At 41.9% G+C, this 19,463-nt stretch overlaps 1 pseudogene; it reads left to right on the top strand.

Annotated features, from left to right (window-relative positions):
• The first annotated feature begins 287 nt into the window (after positions 1-287).
• LOC104033645 (elongation factor 2-like) lies at positions 288-19,448 on the top strand (annotated as a pseudogene).
• Positions 19,449-19,463: the final 15 nt, after the last annotated feature.

Raw genomic sequence — 19,463 nt, 5'->3', positions numbered from 1 at the left:
AGGAGCGGCCGGGAGGCTGGCAGCGGGCAGCTCGCCTCCGGGGAAGGGTCGCAGCGGGAGCAGGCGGCGACCAAGCCGGGGAGGGAACCCCCCCCCAGCCCCGCCGCCGTGAGGGGAGGCCGCCCGCCCCTCCGCACACCACGGGCCGGGGAGCGCTCGGCGAGGGGGCGCGGGGAGGGGATGCTCCAGCCCGGCAGCAGCTGATCGCGGCTCGTTCCCGCCTCCCGCAGCCCGGCTGAGGAGGGGGAGGCGGCGGCGGCAGGTGGGATCCGGAGCCATCCGCCAGCATGGTTAGTGCTCCCGCGGGGAGGAGGCGAGGCCGGCCGCGGCCAAGCCACCGACCCACAGCGGTGCCGGGCGGCGGCCGGGCTCTGTCCGCGCCTCAGCACAGGCGAGCTGGGGGGACGGGGGGCGCGGCCGCCATCTTCTCGCCGCGCCTGTCACGGCGCTGCCTGCCGGGCGCAGCGGGCTGGGAAGGAAAGGCTGGCGGGCTGCAGCCCTCGCCGGAGCACGATACCTTTGAGGAGTTTCTCCTCGTTCTCTGTCAGCCCCGGGGGCCGGCCGAGGAGCGGGGAGGTGGTTCCTGCCCTCCCGGTGCTGACAGGAGTCCGGGGAGGAGGCGGCGGCGCCTGGTTGCGCTGAGGCGGTCCTGGCTGCATCCCTTTCTGCCCGGCTGTGGGACTGGGGCACCGCTGAGCTTATTTATGTGTTTTTACCCCCCTACGCTCTTTTATTAGAAGGGTGCCAGGTGCACGGGTGGGGAGGGTGTTGCTGCTTCTCTCTGTCTCCTTTTGCAGGTATGGGGAGTGCACCTTGTCACCCGGCTCATAGGTTTGAACGCTTCTGTACGTTTTGCTCGCCCACACGTGTAGTGAATTTCAAGTGTAAGCTTCGGGGTTAAATCCTGATCATCAGTGTTTATAAGGATAGGAGATAAAAGCATTGCTTCCACTGAGGCTTGGAAAAGGCTATGCATCTGTGTGAACGTATGTATTGCACAGGGCTGCACTGCACTAATGGTCTGACCTGAATCAGATCAGCAGCATTCTCTCAGGGAAATCAATCTGTTAGAAACACTGCAGCGTGGGTTGTGTTGTTTGGTTTTTAATTCATTTTTCCCCTTTGCAAGCCTGCCTCATGATTTTAAATCACTGTAGTGCTGGTAATGCGTTTCACCTGTTTTGAGTCTCCCTTTATTCTAGTGAAACAGAATTTACCAGCCTGTTTCTGTGATAAACAGGTCCTTGTACATCTTTGCATTTCTTGGTGATTAATGCTGTTGGAACCCTTTCCTTTTTTTTTTTTTTTTTTAATTCTTGTAATTTGTTACTGCATAAGTATTATTGTTTACTGAAATGGACATTCTAGTCACCTATGTCAGCTTCAGTAAGTGTTTTCATTCTTCTTTGTTTTTAGAATATGTATTTCTGAATTGAAGCTATGTAATGGTTCGTTACAGTAAGAATTTGAACATCTTTAAGAGAAAGAGATGCCCTGCAGAAGAGGAAGGCAGTCTGCTCTGGAGGCGTTACCGATAGCCAGGGATAAGCAACACTGCAGTGGGGGCTTACCCAAACGATGTCATACAGTAGTTAAAAGGAGCAAGGTCGTATTCTGGCCATGAAACTTGAGGGTTTTGGCAAAAGTGATGTTCCGCTTGTAATAAAGCGGTGATGTTTCTCCCTTCTACAAATACTGCTTTCATCATCTTTGCTTTTCGCTTGCTGTTGCACATGGAAGGCCTTAACCCCTCTGCAGCAAGCGTTTCATAGCAAGATAACTTTGATCCGGTTGCTGTCTATCACAGCAGAACAGAAACTCTGTAATGAAAAACATTTACAATTAAAATGGCTATTAATTTTTAATCTGGCTTTGTGTTTTCAGTTGTGTGTATGACCAAAAAAAAATTGTGATGCCGGTGTCTCTCTCTCTTAGAGAACAGCACATGTGGTAAACTCTCTTTGGCATTTGTGTAAATGAAGCGGTAAATAAAACGTTTGGAAGTGGATAGCATTTATTAATACATAATCCTGAAGTTTCTCCCAGAAGGCCTGGTAAGACATTAATATTAATCCTTGAATTTTGAACTCTTTAACTTTTCTAATATACTATATTTTATTAATGTGCTACTTAGCAGACACTTAAGAGTGGCTTACCCAGTAATACTAAAAAGAAGAGCCACTGTGATATAGCAAAGTGAATTAAAAGTGAGCTAGCTCTTAAAAATACTCATTTAGGCCAAGGGATGAACCAAACAATAATAAAGGAATACTACTCACCTGAACTTGGCTCTCAGTATTAACTTCCTACAGGCTGCAAGCTTCATGCCCAGGTGTATTATATTGTTGTCGTCCTGGCAAAAAGTACTAATGCAGTGATATCTAAGGCACTGGACCTTCAGTTTCTGGGAAGGGGTGCAGTCTTGTACTTGAGCAAAAGGATGGAAAGTTCAGAATAAAAATATGTTCGTGCTGTTGGTATCGGCTTGCCATGAGACTTGTCAGCAGAAGCTTTGAGGTCACTTACGGAGGCCTCTCTACCTCCTTGACTGCGATGACTTCTGAGGTCTAATGTTGTAGAGCTGTGGGGCCCACAGTCCATCTAATCCCTTAAACTCGGTTGTAGATTCCCTTGTTCTCACCTCCCACCCCAGTACGGTCTGACCCTGCTCTTCTCTCATCGTGCTTCTTGGCTCTCCTTTCCTTCGCTACGATTTAGTGATTTTCCGTCTCAAACCCAAGTTGCTCCAGCTCCACCACAAAGTGATAGCAATATATTAATGGCTTCTTGAAACACCAAGCAACTAAACCCATAAACCAAATATTTTACATCCATGTCTTGTATCATGGTCGCTCCGTGTATCTGTTTTTGTTCTACTTTTATAACAGTGGGACACAATTATCCCAGATGGTAAGGCTCCATTGTTCTTTGGCAGAAATCAAAGTTTTTACAACTCCAATACCATCCCTTCTCAGATTATATGAATAGCTTCAACAGCCCGCAGGAGAACATCCAGTCTTGCCAGAGGAACACGTGCGTGAAGTTTACATTTAGAATTAATATAAATGGATGTGTGTAGGAGGCCCCATATGCTTAAAATATGACTACGAAATAAACTCTTATGGTCATCTCTGCTCCTTGCCCTGAAAGAAAACTACAATGTAGCGTGTATATATAAATGTATTGGGCACTTGGAGACGATGGAAAAAATATAGGTTTCAGTTCAAAATGTGATATCTGGGCTAGCTAAATATTTATCAGAAGTAAATTTCACTTGTTCCATTCCGAAAGTGTATAATTAGCAAATACAAAGAGCATGGAGGTACACTTCTCAACACTTAGGTATTTATTTACCTTATGAAATAAGCGTACATAGCACAGCTCTGGCACTATACTTTATTCTCACTAAGAGTACTGATTTTTTTTTTTTTTTCTTACCACAGCACAATTTAAAAACAGGGAAAATGGTAAAAGTAGAAAAGTAATGGTGCTGTTTTCTCTAAATGGAAAAGAAAGAGAAGAAAGAAATATTTCAAGGTCTCAGAAGAAGTATGTGAATTTTGCTGTGAGTGAGACTTTGGATGCCACGACACCCTAGAATGTTCTAGAAAAGAAATATGCTTTTTTATTAAACTGAAGAATAACCTCTGGTTTGCCCATGACGGTAATTGCTGAGTGATCTCCCTGTCCTTACCTCGCCCCATGAGCCTTTCGTTAGATTTTCTCTCCCCTGTCCAGCTGAGGAGGGGAGCGATAGAGCGGCTGTGGTGGGCACCTGGCCTCCAGCCAGGGTCAACCCGCCACAGCATGTTTCATTATTTCTGTGTCATTTGCAACTCAAACACAGATGAGGAACCTATTTAAGTGTTTCTTATGGTATATTTTTCTTCACTTGAGTAACTAGTGTAAACTACTGATGTGTTATGTGATCTTTGTGTGTGTTTGTTTAATGTTCCCCATCATTTTTTCCTCCCAGTTCCGTCTTTTTCCATGTCCCTATGAAACACTTCGTGCATTAAAGGGATTTGCAAGAATAACCACGTTAACTGCACTCCTGTGACCTACAGGTGACTCTCATTACAGAATGAGACAGGCCGAGATTAGTAAGATCTCACCTTCCTTTGCTAAGTTGTCCTGTGTTTAATAGATAATTGCCAGGGCTCCTGAGGGTCAGGGTTATTTTTTCTGCAAATTGAAGGAGGGGAATTGTTCTTAGCAAGAGATAGAAGAATTATGGACAGAAGAAAAAATTTCTTTCTGGGATATCATTTGTGAGAGGGGTCTAAAAAATTTCACGCTTGGCTAACTAAAAGTCTTCAAAGAGGTTTTTGACTGAGCTGGACCACCAGTTTCTAGAGCTGGTATATTGGCTACAAAAGTAGAAGACCCAGCCTCTTCTCGAAACCAGGAAAACTCACCTGAAAAGCCCTGGGAGATGGAGAGCAGGTGTTGGGAAGAAGACTTGGCAAAGTGAGGGGCAGTGGTGGGAGGAGAGGAGAAGGATGTGCGCAGAAGCTCTGATGAGAGCTGCAGCTTGCAGTTGTGTGCACTAACCCTCCTGTAACATTTCATAGAATCATAGAATCATTTAGGTTGGAAAAGGCCTTTAAGATCATCAGTCATTAACCTAACACTGCCAAGGCCACCACTAAACCAAGTAAGGGGAGAGTAGCAATTTCAGGTTTCCTGGCTTGGTGGCTGGATTATTTTTAATGAAAGTAAAACTAGGAATCATTAAGGTTGGAAAGGACCTCTAAGGTCATCAGTCCAACCATCAACCCAACACCCCCATGCCCACTAAACCATATCCCCAAGTGCCACGTCTGCCTGTTTTTTGAACACCGGCAGGGATGGGGACTCCACCACCTCTCTGGGCAGCCTGTTCCAATGCTTGACCACTCTTTCCGTGAAGAAATTTTTCCAAATATCCAATCTAAACCTCCCCTGACGCTGCTTGAGCCCATTTCCTCTCATCCTATTTGGCAGGGATGAGCTGTTCTGTCTCTGCAGGTGGATTCTTCATTTTTGTGGCATCTGACGTTTTGTGACACAAAATCTGAGCTGTATTTTAAGTTATGCCTCCGCCCTTCGTACTTAGGAAAACATGCCAAAAATGTGAACAACTGTTTGTAATACTAAGCTTAAAAGTACAAACAGCTTAATTTCTTCTTTAGATTGTGAATTTAATAAGAAATAGCAGAAGTTTAAGATTTCACATAGACATTTGTATACTTTAAAAGGAATCAATAGCTGGTTTTTTTTTTTCTTTTCCTCCCCCATCCAGGTGAATTTCACATCCGAGCAATCATGGACAAGAAGTCCAATATTAGGAATACGTCTGTGATTGCTCAGGTTGATCATGGCAAATCAACCTTGACGGACTCCTTGGTGTGTGAAGCGGGCATCATTGCCTCAGCCAGAGCAGGAGAAATGCGATTCACAGACACACGGAAAGACGAGCAGGAAAGATGTATCACAATCAAGTCTACGTAAGAATTTGTATCTTTCTCTTTTTTTTTTCTTTTTCTTTCTTTTCAGTCTGAAGACAGAAAAATGGTCTGCTCAAAGCCTTGCATCTTGTCAGATCTTTTTTAAGTTGACATGTAACTCAAGCTGTGCGTTACAGAAGAGAAGTTCACAGTCTTCAGAGTGCAATCTGGGCAATATTGGAGTAGAGCTTTTAAGAGACCATTCTTACCTGCTTCTCACTATGGAGAAAAACGCTTTCAGAAAGATTCTTAGTAGTCACCTTCGGTTTTATTGGATTGCTTACAGGCCAATACGCCGTTTCTCCAAGCCACTGTGGTGGGCTGTGTCTTCTTACTACTACCTTTGTCTTTGATGTCTGCAACTGCAAAGTTAACAAGTTGTCAAGTGATTTGGAGCATGAATCTACAGTCTGACAGTGATGTTATGCTGTGACTACTATCCTGAGGTGTTGATTTTTAATAAGAATAGAAATTAATTACACCTAAAGCAGAATTTTAGATCCTAAGAACTTTAGAAATTGAAATATTCAGGTCTTCTTGTGTTTTTTCCTTTAAGTACATCAAGAAATACTGCTACTGTAACTGAGCAGGAATAGTTGCCTGACCAATGCAAATTTTAAAATCAGCGAATTATGAAACATTATTAAATCATTAATATGAATTGTCTTCTCTTACAGGGCAACTTCTGTGTATTATGAACTCTCAGACAACGACTTGGCCTTCATCAAATGGTGTAGGGGTGGTTCAGGTTTTCTTAGTAACTTCATTGACTCCCCTGGACATGTTGATTTCTCCTCTGAAGTTACAGCAGCTCTCAGTGTCACTGACGGTGCCCTTTTAATTAGAAAGACTTCAGTGTGGAAGAAGCTTCTTTTTCTGAAAGTTTAACTTCTAATGGTATGAATTCTGATTTGCAGTCTCAGCCCATGGCCTTTCCTGTATCTTAGAGGATTATATCCACTTTGTATCCAGCTTGTGGGTTGAATGTAGAGTAACTGAGGAAATAAAATCAATCTTTCGGGAAAATCCTAGGGAGTGGAACTCCCTGTCATTCTTCTCCTCCTTCAGTTAGAAAATGGAGCCATACATGCAACTGAGTAATGATGGTGTCAGGGAGCACCAACACTACCACCAAATTCCCAGTTTCCCAGTGCAAAGTAGATTAGAGATCTTGCCTGTATATACAATGTGTGTTTTAATTGTGCTTATATTTTTAAGGGGTTTGTGTACAGACAGAGACTGCTTTGCAGCAGGCTATTGCAGAACGTACAAACCAGTACTGATGATGAACAAAATGGATCGTGCTTTGCTGGAATTGCAGCTGGAGCCTGAGGAGCTTTACCAGACATTTCAGCGTATTGTGGAAAATGTCAATGTCATCATTGCCACCTACGGAGAGGGTGAAACTGGACCAATGGGTAATATTATGGTAAAGAAAACTTTAAAACTTTGCTGTGGTTGAAATTCTGTTTTGGAGAATACCAGCCTTGATACGAAACAATTGCATACATTTATGGCCAGCGTGAAGGAGCCGTTCTTCAGTCCCCTTCCACTCCCAGTGTTTCATAGCTTTTCTTTTGGGGATATTATTTCAGATCAGCCAGCTGGGGAGCGAAAGCAGCTAGGAGAGAGGAGAGAATTCACAAAGCAGATCATCCTGTAGTGATACTTTCTCACTAACAACAATGTGTGACCTCAAGCCGGTTGCTCAGTGTCATTCAAACATCAAATGTCAGACATTTGCCTGGGGCAAACTGCTGAAGGGAAGCTATGGTTTGAAATTTAAGGCAAAGGACCAAAAGCCAGAAGATTAGCTTTCTGTGCCTGACTTTGCTGCTTATGTCACCTACGCAACTGGAAACGTGGCCTTTCTGCTATTCCTAACTGATAACGCATTTAATTTGCTCTTTTCTGATCTGAAGGTGTAGGTCTCTGTTATTCTACCAGTAATTATATCATAATATGCTGGATATCTCTGGAAGGATGGTTTGAAACTAGAAAGACAAATAGTACCTCCTGTATTGCAGCTGAGAATTGTAAAATAAAAAAAAAAAAACAAAGTCAACTGCACGTCTTCTCTGGTGGTCTAGCTGTTAGCGTAAGGAATTGTCAGAATCAGGCTGCTTATACAGGTATTATTTTTTCCACCAAATAGCTACGAGACAGACCTTCTCACCAGAGTTTTCAGACCTGGTTTCCTTTGTTTAAATGTGATCGTCCTGTACTAGTTTGGTTTATGGCTAAAATTGACTGCAGCTTAATCTAGTTACTGGAACAAAGGACTCTTGGCTAGGATTGTATCCTGATTCTTATATTCCATGAATCTCAGCCATTCTTAAGTCAGACCAGTTTTATCTGTGTGGCAGGAATGAGCCACCTATATTTTACTTTCCAGAGAAAGTTCAGTAACAATTCAGTTAATAATCTTTACAGAGTCATAATCCTCCAAATCCTACTTAGCACTTTACAAATATATTTCTGAAGTTTTTATTTTAGCCTTTGTTGTAAATATTTCCATTGTGTGGGACAAAGTAAGGTTCTTGCTTCAAAGTAATATCCAATAGACCCATCTTAGGTGAAATATTTCCTTGTTCTATGTTTCAGAAAATATTTGGCATCTTTACTGATCCTGCCTGTCATTGAAAGCAGTTCATACATTTCAAGTCAGTGTTTTGTGAAATGCATTCACTTTTTTTCTCCCTTTTAAAGATTGATCCAGTTATCAGTACTGTTGGGTTTGGCTCTGATCTGCATGGCTGGGCATTTACTGTGAAGCAGTTTGCTGAGATGTATGTAACCAAATTTGCTGCCAAAGGTGAAAAAGCACAACTCCCTTCAGCTGAGCGTTCAAAGAAAGTGGAAGATATGATGAAAAAACTCTGGGGTGATAAGTAAGTAACACACTACGCATGGAATGAATGTAGATTACATGCTTAGACACCACAGTGACACTCTAAGGATATCAGTGATGCATACCAGTGCATGCTGAGTTTGTGCTTCCATAAAACTAAGCTTTCATAGGCAGCTTAGAAAGCTGGTTAGAGACATGAATTTGTAACGCTTATAATGAAAATATTTATATATCTGAGAAAGGCAATTGCTTGTAATGCAGATATGCTGTATGTGCCTTCTATGGTGAGTTCTGATAACCTGCTCCGTAAGAGCAGAGAGAGAAGATTCACTCCACACACAACACTGCAGTCATTTCAAGATTCTTGTGTTTTATGATTGGGAAGCAACAGCTTGGATCTTTCCCTCCACCTCCATTTTAGGAAAAAAAAACCCAAAAAACAAAAAACCCACACAACTTCACTGTCAGCACTGCCCTTCATTTATTTTCTGAACATTAGCTCTCTCTAATTTCTTTAAATTGTAATTAGTGTATAAATTGTTGATGATTGGACTGATGATCTTAGAGGTCCTTTCCAACCTTAGTGATTCCTAGTTTTTACTTTCATTATAAATAATCCAGCCACCAAGCCAGGAAACATGAAATTGCTACTCTCCCCTTAACTGGTTTAGTGGTGGACTTGGTAGTGTTAGGTTAATGGTTGGACTGGATGATCTTAAAGGTCTTTTCCAACCTAAACGATTCGATGATTCTATGATTCAGAACTTCAGAACATGCTTTTATTGAACTGCATAGGTAAAATTAATATGCAACACAAGATTATGGACCAAATCCAGTCTTCTGATACCAATGAGTATTTCTGTGAATTTAATGAACCTTAAATTGTATCTCATAAAAGATGGAGTTATGAGATATTAGGTGTGTACATAACTTGCTGTTAACTGAATGCTTTATACATATGTGAAAGCTCAATATACTTGCTTGTCTTCTGATGCCTTATAATAAATTAACCTACCTTGACTCATTTAGCTCATAGGGTACTCCAAATACCATCTTGTATGGTATTTAAATGATTTTAGCAAGGCTTCAAAGGACTGTTATAGAGAACAGGGTGGAGCAAGAGAATTCTTGGCAACAGGTTTGCTTACAGTGCCTAGTTCCCTGTAAAACCCTAAAAATACATGTGAAAGTGTTTTTAAGTGTAGTAAAAAACCTCCAAAGCCTAAACAAACAAAAAGCTGTCCTTTGCCTCCCCAAACATCTAACAGTTATTGCTACATTCAAATAAGGATTTGCCACTCTTCTGCTATTCTAATCTCTGCTTAAGTGTGAAACTTTACAAAGTTTGCTTTTAAAAATAACTAAGTGGAAATTTGCAGAAAAAGTGGATACTCCTCAAGTGCAAACTGGATGGGTAAAAATAAACATAATCTTTAGATATTTTGATCCAGCAACTGGAAAATGCAGCAAATCAGCCACTATGGAAAGCCCAGATGGAAAGAAGTTGCCAAGGACATTTTGCCAGCTAGTTCTGGATCCTGTCTTTAAGGTAAAGCACTATTTTGTCTTGATTTGATTGCAAGGGCGTAAGAGGAGACTTTTTTTAGTTTAGCAGGTTAGCTCTTAGGAAAACCATCCCTCTCATAAGGTAGGTCTACACTTTCTGTAGAGACTAGAAAAATTCTGCAGTATAAGAACAATGTGCAAAAGGTGGGACAGAAGTGGAAGGCAGCAAATCTGAATGGTCTTCAATGAAATAACATATTCTGCATATCGTTAGATTAAAGATTTATGTGTCTTGTGTATGAACCTCTTCTGATAGAAATTTGGAATTTCCTTTGGATTTTGAAACATTTAATATAATTTGTGAATCTTGATCTTGTATGATCCTTGCAAATAGTTTCTCAAACAAAAGCCCATAACAGAGAGACCAGAGGGTTTTCAGACATACAACACGTTTAAGACAACTGGTAAGCAAAACCTGTCTCTGTTGTATTACTTACTCCGGTTGCTATAAACTTGTTTCAGATCTTTGATGCCATTATGAATTTTAAGAAGGAAGAGGCAGCCAAATTGATAGAGAAACTTGATATCAAGCTAGACATTGAAGATCGGGATAAAGAGGGGAAACCCCTTCTTAAGGTAACATGGCCTTTCTATTTCATTAGAATTGCTGGAGTGGTAGCATTTCTTACCCTTGAGCTGTGTAATGCGAACAGTCTTTTATATCTTTTAAAATCTACAGAAACTTACCTTAATTGTCTTTTTATAAGCTGATCAACGGTTAATTTGTGCGTCAGGAACGTTGTGATATGAAATAAGGTGCCTGGTAATGTATTGCACTGAATTTGCTAGAGAGGTAACAGGACTTAAGTGTGTTGCAGCATACAAAAGACATACCTGTTTTGATATAAAAAGAGGGAGAAAAATTTTATTTCAGACATTAAAAAAACCCACCAATACTGCCTCCCTCCGTCTTCTCAAGGTGTAAATGCAGTGCTAATACAAAGTGTCTGTTGCTGCACAGGTATGCTGTGGCTGTGTAATCAGAAACATGGTTTCTGGTTGGCTCTCACAAATTCCAATCCATTCAAGAGCACGGCTGAATTCCGGTCAACCTTTTAAAGAATAATGTCTCAAGGCCCATGATCACTTTCTGTACAGCACTGAATGTTAAGAGCAGAGCCTTTAAGAAACTGTCCGGTTCCGGTGCTAACTTGGTTCTCCTCAGGTATGTTAAAACCCACATAAAAAGGGGGCCCAGGGGATACATGTGGAAACTTCTTGAAATAATCACTGGAGAAGGGAAATCCAACCACATCACTGTGGCAAATGGCCAGAGATTTAATAAAACATTTGGTTTTATTTTTATCTTCCCTCTATGGAAGATACAGCCATAAAATATGACTATTCATGAACCTTTTTCTTTCTACTGTTGTAATCTGAAGAAGGACATTCGTCTTTTATTTCACGAGCTTAACATAATCCAAGAATCCTGACCTTTCTGTTGAAATGTAAGTCACTAGCCCAAGGCAAAAAAGAATGCAAGGAGTGCTCGTTTTCAGTAATTCAAACATACAGTTATGTTCAAATTGCTTTTTCTAGATAAGTATTTTACTCATAGCCTTTAACAAGATTTAAGTAGTCATGGGGAAATTTTAAATGTCTGTCATGACTTTTTATATTGCATCCCTAGGTATAGCCTTCTACATGCTATCCAGGAGGTTTATTTGGGGATCGGTTATTATGTTGAAACAAGTTCTAATTACAGTGTGAATTTTGGGTCCTTAGGCCGTGATGCACTGCTGGCTGGAGATACCTTGCTTCAGATGATCACCATTCACCTACCTTCCCCTGTAACAGCACAAAAATACCGCTGTGAACTTCTTTATGAGGGGCCACCTGATGACGAAGCTGCTATGGGTAAAAAAAAAAAAACTTCCCAGCTGTCAGAAATACAGCAGCCTTAGTGCATAGATGAGTAAAACTGCCTAAAATGGATTTGGGTTATGTTTCTGTGTTATAATGAGAATTACTAATTTGGGACTCTGTTGAGCAGGGTATTACAAAAAGTAAGAAAGCAAAGGAAAAGCCTTGGGGTACTCCACACAAAACTTGGTTTATGTCCTTATATGCTGGATGCTGATGTGTGTAAACCACATTGTATTTATTTTAGATTTGGATTGAGACGAGCACGAATATAGTATGTACCAGCCTTTGGATATACTGTAAGAGATGGATGGAGCAGCAAGTTCATTACCCTCATTGTCTCTGCAGCTTTGATTATGGTCTCCTAGTGAATCCTATGACTTCTCCTCAGTCACAGTCAGAATCATAACAAGATACTTTACTTTCAAACACTTCTAACATGTCCCCTGGCAGTGCACATGTTGTTTCTGTTCTCTGATTCACTCTCAACCTTAAAGGTGGAGGATGAAAATCTGGTAAAAAATGGAACCATCTCCCAGTTGTCTGCAGGTGTGGCTGAGATCAGGACTAGATAAAGAGCAAATAGCTGAATCTGAATCTGATACAGGGCTGCTGGTCTGGCATTGATAGGAAGGAGTTAAGTTTTGAAGAACTCATCTGTAGTGTGATCATCTGTAGTATGATCATCAACTTGAGTATTTTCAAGAGGATCTGCATTTTTTGGATTTGTGTAGATTTGTCACTTCCCTCAGAAATCCACAAATGTTGAAATAAATAAATCATATTTGAAGTAATTTTCAAGTCCAGTATTAGCAGAAGAGAACCTTATATGTGATGGCACGTGTGTGTAATCCTCTAATAAACTGTTAACTCTTTCTTGCAAAACCAGAACAGGACTTCTGGTTAGAGGTCCTGCTTCTGACCGTATCATCCATATGATCACTGAGGACGCAAACTTCTAGCACTGTATTTTGTCTTCTGGATTCTAAGGGTTTACAGGGTGTCTTTAAATCCCCCTATTCAAAACTTGCTGGGACTAGGTCATATTAGTAGAGATTTAGCGGTATCACAGAACCTTGATACCAGAGGAGGGAAGCTTGGGCAAGCAAGGAATAAGTACTAACAGAGGTCTCAGTATTGAAAGAAGTAACAGTGGTGATGATTTGTTACCTTAGCAAAGAATCTTTGATATCTACCATAGCTGTAGCTTATCTGTCCACACACATTTGTCCTTTACTAACTGAAAGAAAGAGGAGCTGTTAATAAGGTTCACTGAATTTTGGGAATCATATGCATATAGTTCTAAGTTTTGAAGTCTCACGGAAAATGTGTGTGATGCAGATACATATTTTATTGCAGGTGTCAAAAACTGTCATCCCGAAGGCCCTCTGATGATGTGCATTTCCAAAATGGTCCCCACATAGGATAAGGGGCGTTTCTGTGCCTTTGGGCGAGTCTTCTCTGGTATTGTTTCTACTGGACAGAAAGTTTGAATCATGGGACCAAACTACACAGCCGGCAAGAAAGATCTGGAAGAAGATCATGCTTGTATTCCAATTAAGGTATTCAAGAATTTTTGTGGACTGGAGTGTATGGAATATGACTAAATATTAACCTTTGAAAATGTTATTTTAATCTGCTGTTGTTGGTTTCCTTAGAGCAACTTCCTTAAAGCAATTTGAAACTTTTTAGGAGACTAACTGATTAAGTAATAAAAGGAGTCCTTTATTAGTTCATTGAAAGAGCTTAGAATTAGGACAGAGATGTGAAAAAAATCCAGTGAACAGGAAAACTAACTTGAGCAATGATGGTAACCATAGATGGGCTACTGAAAATGTTGTTGTTTCCCTTGATGAAGCTAGCAGCATGCCGGCATGACTGAGTGAACCTGGCGTTAACGCACTGCCTTAGGAGGAGAAGCCACGGTTTATTGAATGGCATTTGATTAGTATGTGGAAATGACCAGCTTTGTACTTGGGCATTTTTTGTCTTTGATCTACATGACAGAAATCGGACCCGGTTGTATCTTACTGTGAGACAGTTGGTGAAGAGTCAAGCCAGGTGTGCTTATCCAAATCTCCCAACAAACACAACAGGCTGTACGTGAAGGCTCGACCCTTTCCTGATGGCCTGGCAGAGGATGTAGACAAAGGGGAAGTCGGTTCCCATCAAGAACTGAAACAGCGTGCGCATTACCTGGCAGGGAAATATGAGTGGGATGTGTCTGATGCTCGTAAGATTTGGTGCTTTGGACCTAACGGTACCGGTCCGAATATCTTAGTTGACATCACGAAAGGTGTCCAGTACCTAAATGAAATCAAAGACAATGTTGCTGCTGGTTTCCAGTGGACTATGAAAGAGGTAAGTGTAGTTCTGTGTTGTATCTTGTGTTACTGAAATGTGTCTGAGCTCTATTCATGTGAAATCTTTAGAATAACTGATAAGAACAGGGTAGTGGGCTAGTTGGAATTTGTCCCCACTGAAGAACGTGCGTCACTCAACCTGTGTAATGAAGATGTTGTCTGGGGGTATTTTAATGTTTGTTCCCAGTGTGAGTTCTCAAGTGCTGCAGGAGCATTTGAGTCCTTCCAAGAAGGACTTTTCTGTGTCGAACTACAATCCAGTACAGTCAGTATGTACAGTAATTGGAAACTTCCTAGTCATGTGAGGCAGGGAAGGCAGGCAGAGCTTCTGAAAGATGTCTCGGAAGTGAGAGTGGAGACACTTGTTACCCATGAGAGAAATTTCTCTGAGGGAGGAGCCGTCATGAGGAAAACATCAAGAGAGCTGTCTAGAGGGATGGTCTAATGCTGCCTTGGTCCAAATGTAACTGCTCAGCATCAGCATGAGTGACTTAAATCAGGCCAGAATCCTGCTAAGTGAAGGTTCATATCTTAGAAACTCCTGAGCAGTATCACACCTTTGTTTTTCTCCTTTTACTATTGCAGGGTGCCTTGTGTGAGGAGAACATGAGAGGTGTTCATTTTGATAGCCATGATGTCACTCTGCACACTGATGCTGTGCACCGTGGTGGTGGGCAAATCATTCCTACTGCGAGGAGAGTTCTGTATGCCGCTACTCTTACAGCACAACCCAGGCTTCTGGAGCCCATCTATCTGGTAGAAATACAGGTATGCAACAGGGTATTGTATAGAATCATTTAGAGTGGAAAAGACCCTTAAGATCATTGAGTCCAACCATAAACCTAACACTGCCAACACGAGATGCAACAGATCTATGATTGTGTTTCCACGTTCTCTTCCGAGAAGCCATGACAGCTCTGTTCTATGTCCATTATATCAGCGATGCAAAGACTTTGAGGACAGGTTTTTCATTCCGCAGTTAGAAAAAGGTTAAATGGAAACAGCAAAATGTAGGTGGGGAGGTGAATTATGCTGTTCTTTATGAATTGCCAGTACTTTTGGGGAAGTTATGATTTGGGGTTTTTTTTTTTTTTTTCCCCTCCTCTCTTTCTGTCACTGCAGACATTCAGGGGAACAAACATTGGGTATCCTAAATAACCAGAAAGAGCAGCAAGGATTTTTTAAATAAGTTTTTTTTGAGCTGTTTAAACATTAACCTTTGTCCTTTGAATAACTGAATTTTCTTGGTAAATTCAATTCTTCCATGAAAGAGCCTAGAAAATACATTCCATGCTAAAAGTATTTATTTATCATAAATAGTACAGCTATCCACATACCAATTTGTCTTAACTGTCTTAAAAGCAATTGGAAGATTTAAAACCTGCTTTAAAAATTAATTCCAGACTATGGTGCTGGGTGGTGGGCAGGAAATCTACCAGCTCACTTGCTTAAAAAGTGTCTTAGCCATGAGGGCTGAGGATAGATGAGTGCAAGTAAGGACAAAACAGCAAAATGGAGAATTTTTTTCCCCTCGATGACTTGTATAACCTATCGTGACAAAGCGGGGGGGGGGTTGCGGCCTTAGTGGTATGTTTCTAAGCAATTGTGTGTTTTGAAGTACAGTTTTTATCAGAGTGCTCATCAGCCATGTTGTAAGGTCTAAGATAAGGTACAGTGAGATCCTGTTTGTCTAAAATTTGCATCCTGTAGTAAATGCATTTATTACAGAGCACTAGAGGACTCTGCTTTCTTGTGGCCAAAGATTGCTGAAGGTCATTCGCTGAGCATATGCACTTTTTGCCTCGCTTTCTGTATGTAAACTACAATCCAGTACAGTCAGTATATACAGTAATTGGAAACTTCCCAGTCATGCGAGGCAGGGAGGGCAGGCAGAGCTTCTGAAAGATGTCTCGGAAGTGAGAGTGGAGCCACTTGTTACCCATGAGAGAAATTTCTCTGAGGGAGGAGCCATCATGAGGAAAACATCAAGAGAGCTGTCTAGAGGGATGGTCTAATGCTGCCTGGCTGTGTTTTAATAACTGGCGATCTCCTCCTTTTATGTAACTTGATAGAATCTTTTTTTTCATAGTGCCCAGAACAAGTGGCTGGTGGGATCTACAGTGTGCTGAACAGGAAAAGGGGACACGTTTTTGAAGAATCCCAAGGGGCAGGAACTCCAATGTTTGTGGTCAAGGCGTATCTACCTGTAAATGAGTCATTTGGTAAGATAACGCTTTTTTTGTTACCCTCATGCAATTAAAGAAAGACCTCTGCAGGATGAAAGGGACTTCAGAATTCCCATTTTATTAGCTCCAAGCTTCTTCCTGTTGGCCCTTTGCATCTTCAGTTCAGAACAAATGGTTTACTCCCTCCTTTTTCTGGCAACCTCCTCTATTGGGCTTTTGTGCCACAAAGATGTGACAGCTTCTGCGCGTTAAGACACTTCAGTGTACGCCAGATTCAGTTTCCATCGTTTTAAATCAAGGTCTTCCTCTGAAGCAAGCCTGGAAGGAAGAATGGGTCTTCAGCACCAGCAGGCTAGAAAATCTGGTACCGATTTGAATCTTTAAAAGGACAGAATGCCAGCCTGAGTAGCTTAAATGGCATTACACCCTCCTGCCAATCTTAAGACTATCTTTAAAATAATAACCTGATCCTTCTTACGCTGCCCTGGAAACTTCACAGTCCTTCCTCTGGTATTGTGGTTTATTTGTGTGTCCCATCTCCCTCCTCCCCATTTAAATATGCACTTCAAGGGTATCCTGTGACGTGGTGACAGAAAGTTTACCGGTTTCACATGGCGCATTTGGAACTCCTCACGCAGTAAAACTGTACGAAATGTCATGTTTTATTTTGGAGGGGGCTTCTTTGCCAAAGTACATTAGTGTGGTAACTGCTAAAATCATCAGTCATGAAATAAGAGATACTTAACTTTCAAAGTCTAAACTGGCAATTTAACTTCTTAAAAGAACAATTTACACACGTTTGCTTGTTTTGAGTATTTTAGGGATCTTTTTTTTTTCCCCTTCTCCAAGTTTCCATAGAGCTTAAAACAATTTCACAGAGACCCATTTTCCAAACATGGAAAACCAAAAAGCTTCAACTTGGTAGGATGTGTATTACACTGGGCTCTCAGTCTCAACTTACACAGCACATATATTCTGCAAAACTGCCTTTCTGCTTCCTTGCCAAAGCTGCTGTTGACTCTTGCTCAAACAGCGATCTAAAGATGTGGGGAAATACCAGTGTTCCTATAAACTAGTGCTTAAAGCAGTTCTACAGTAGCAAAGTCTCAGTTCACAGGCAGCAGCTCTCCACAGGACTGAACACTTGGGAGAAGGTGATGATGCTGCTATGACGATGAGGAAATAGCAAAGGAGACACCTATGTATCTTCAGTTAAATGGAAAGTTCCTGTACTGCCAAACTAAATGTCGAGTTAGCCCAGCATCTTGTTCATGACAGTGACTGAAAGTGAGCATTTAGAGAAGAGAAAGAACAAGGTAAGCTGGTGTGAAACTTCCCCAGTTGCTGTTTTATGGCCATAACTTTCAGAGGCCTTCTGGGGCAGAAATGGTTTCTAGATCAATTTAGATCAACCCTCGATGGATTTAGAATCATAGAATCATTTAGGTTGGAAAAGACCTTTAAGATCATCTAGTCCAACCATTAACCTAACGCTGCCAAGTCCACCATTAAACCAATTAAGGGGGGAGTCATAGTTTCATGTTTCCTGGCTTGGTGGCTGGATTGTTTTTTAATGAAAGTGAAAACCTAGGAATCATTAAGGTTGGAAAGGAGCTCTAAGATCATCAGTCCAACCATCAACCCAACACCCCCATGCCCACTAAACCATGTCCCAAAGTGCCACCTCTGCCCATCTTTTGAACACCTGCAGGGATGGTGACTCCCCCACCTCTCTGGGCAGCCTCTTCCAATGTTTGACTGCCCTTTCCCTAAAGAAATTTTTCCTAATATCCAATCTAAACCTCCCCTGGCGCAGCTTGAGCCCATTTCCTCTCGTCCTATCACTAACTACTTGGGAGAAGAGACCAACACCCCCCTCCCTGCCCCCTCCTGTCAGGCAGTTGTAGAGAGCGATGAGGTCTCCCCTCAGCCTCCTCTTCTCCAGGCTGAACACCCCCAGCTCCCTCAGCTGCTCCCCATCAGCCCTGTGCTCCAGACCCTTCCCCAGCTCTGTTGCCCTTCTCTGGACACGCTCCAGCACCTCAATGTCCTTCTTGTATTGAGGGGCCCAAAACTGGACACAGCATTCCAGGTGCAGCCTCACCAGCGCCGAGCACAGGGGGACGATCCCTGCCCTGCTCCTGCTGGCCACACTACCCCTGACACAAGCCAGGATGCTGTTGGCCTTCTTGGCCACCTGGACACACTGCTTCATTTCCCTATGAAGTTACTCAGTCTCCCCCTCAGTGTAAAACATCAGCATCCACAGGACAGGCAAGGACTTCCACCCATCTAGATGTGTGAAGAACAGCCTCCTTTTGCCTCCCTTGAACCTGGCTCCTGCTAGCTTCAACTGACACTTCCTTTATCTTTATCCGCTGTGTCCATATTGCTTAATTTTTAGCCCTCTAGATCCTTCCTACTACATCACTGCTCTTCCCATGCCGAAGAATCCTACCTTGCGAAGTTCCAGTTCAGGGCTTTGGTCATCTGCATTCCCCTTCTCTGAACCTTTTCTGCAGTAACCGCTTTCATAAGAAAGGAACCACAACTGCACAACTTTATAATAAAAGCGCAGGCTTTCACTGGACATAACATTTGGGTTTCTCTTCCTTTCCTAACAGGTACTAGCACTTGATTTCTCATTTTGACCGCTTCTGAACACTGAACTAACACTTCTGTACTACTTACCGTAACCCTAAGATCTCAATCTGAGTGCTAGTGATCGGTTCAGGTCCTGAGCCATCGTTCTCTCCACATACTTTTCTATCTCTCTAAATTGAATTTTGTTTGCCTTTTTATTGCCAATTTACTTGGTCACATGTGATCTTTGTGCAGTTCTTTGGAGTTGGCCTCATTTTTACCTGCTTGAAAAAACTACCTGCGAGGTAGTAGTTAAGAAACAGTAGCCAGGTTCTGGAAGAGTGTTTTTAGGGTTTTGTCTATGCAGAAATTCACAAAAAAACAGGTTTATTTTTTCCTGTAGCTGGCTCATCCCCTTTTCATTTTTATTTTTTCCTTCCCACTAGGCTTTACCCGCTGACTTGAGATCCAACACTGGTGGCCAGGCTTTTTCACAGTGTGTCTTTGATCACTGGCAGATTTTGCCTGGATATCCTTAGGATGCAAATTCTTGCCCTTGGCA

This window comes from Pelecanus crispus, chromosome Z (assembly GCF_030463565.1).
Source record: "Pelecanus crispus isolate bPelCri1 chromosome Z, bPelCri1.pri, whole genome shotgun sequence".
NCBI classification, from domain to species: domain Eukaryota; kingdom Metazoa; phylum Chordata; class Aves; order Pelecaniformes; family Pelecanidae; genus Pelecanus; species Pelecanus crispus.
The sequence above is the reverse complement of the archived record's forward strand: the minus strand, read 5'-3'. Positions and strand labels throughout refer to the sequence as shown.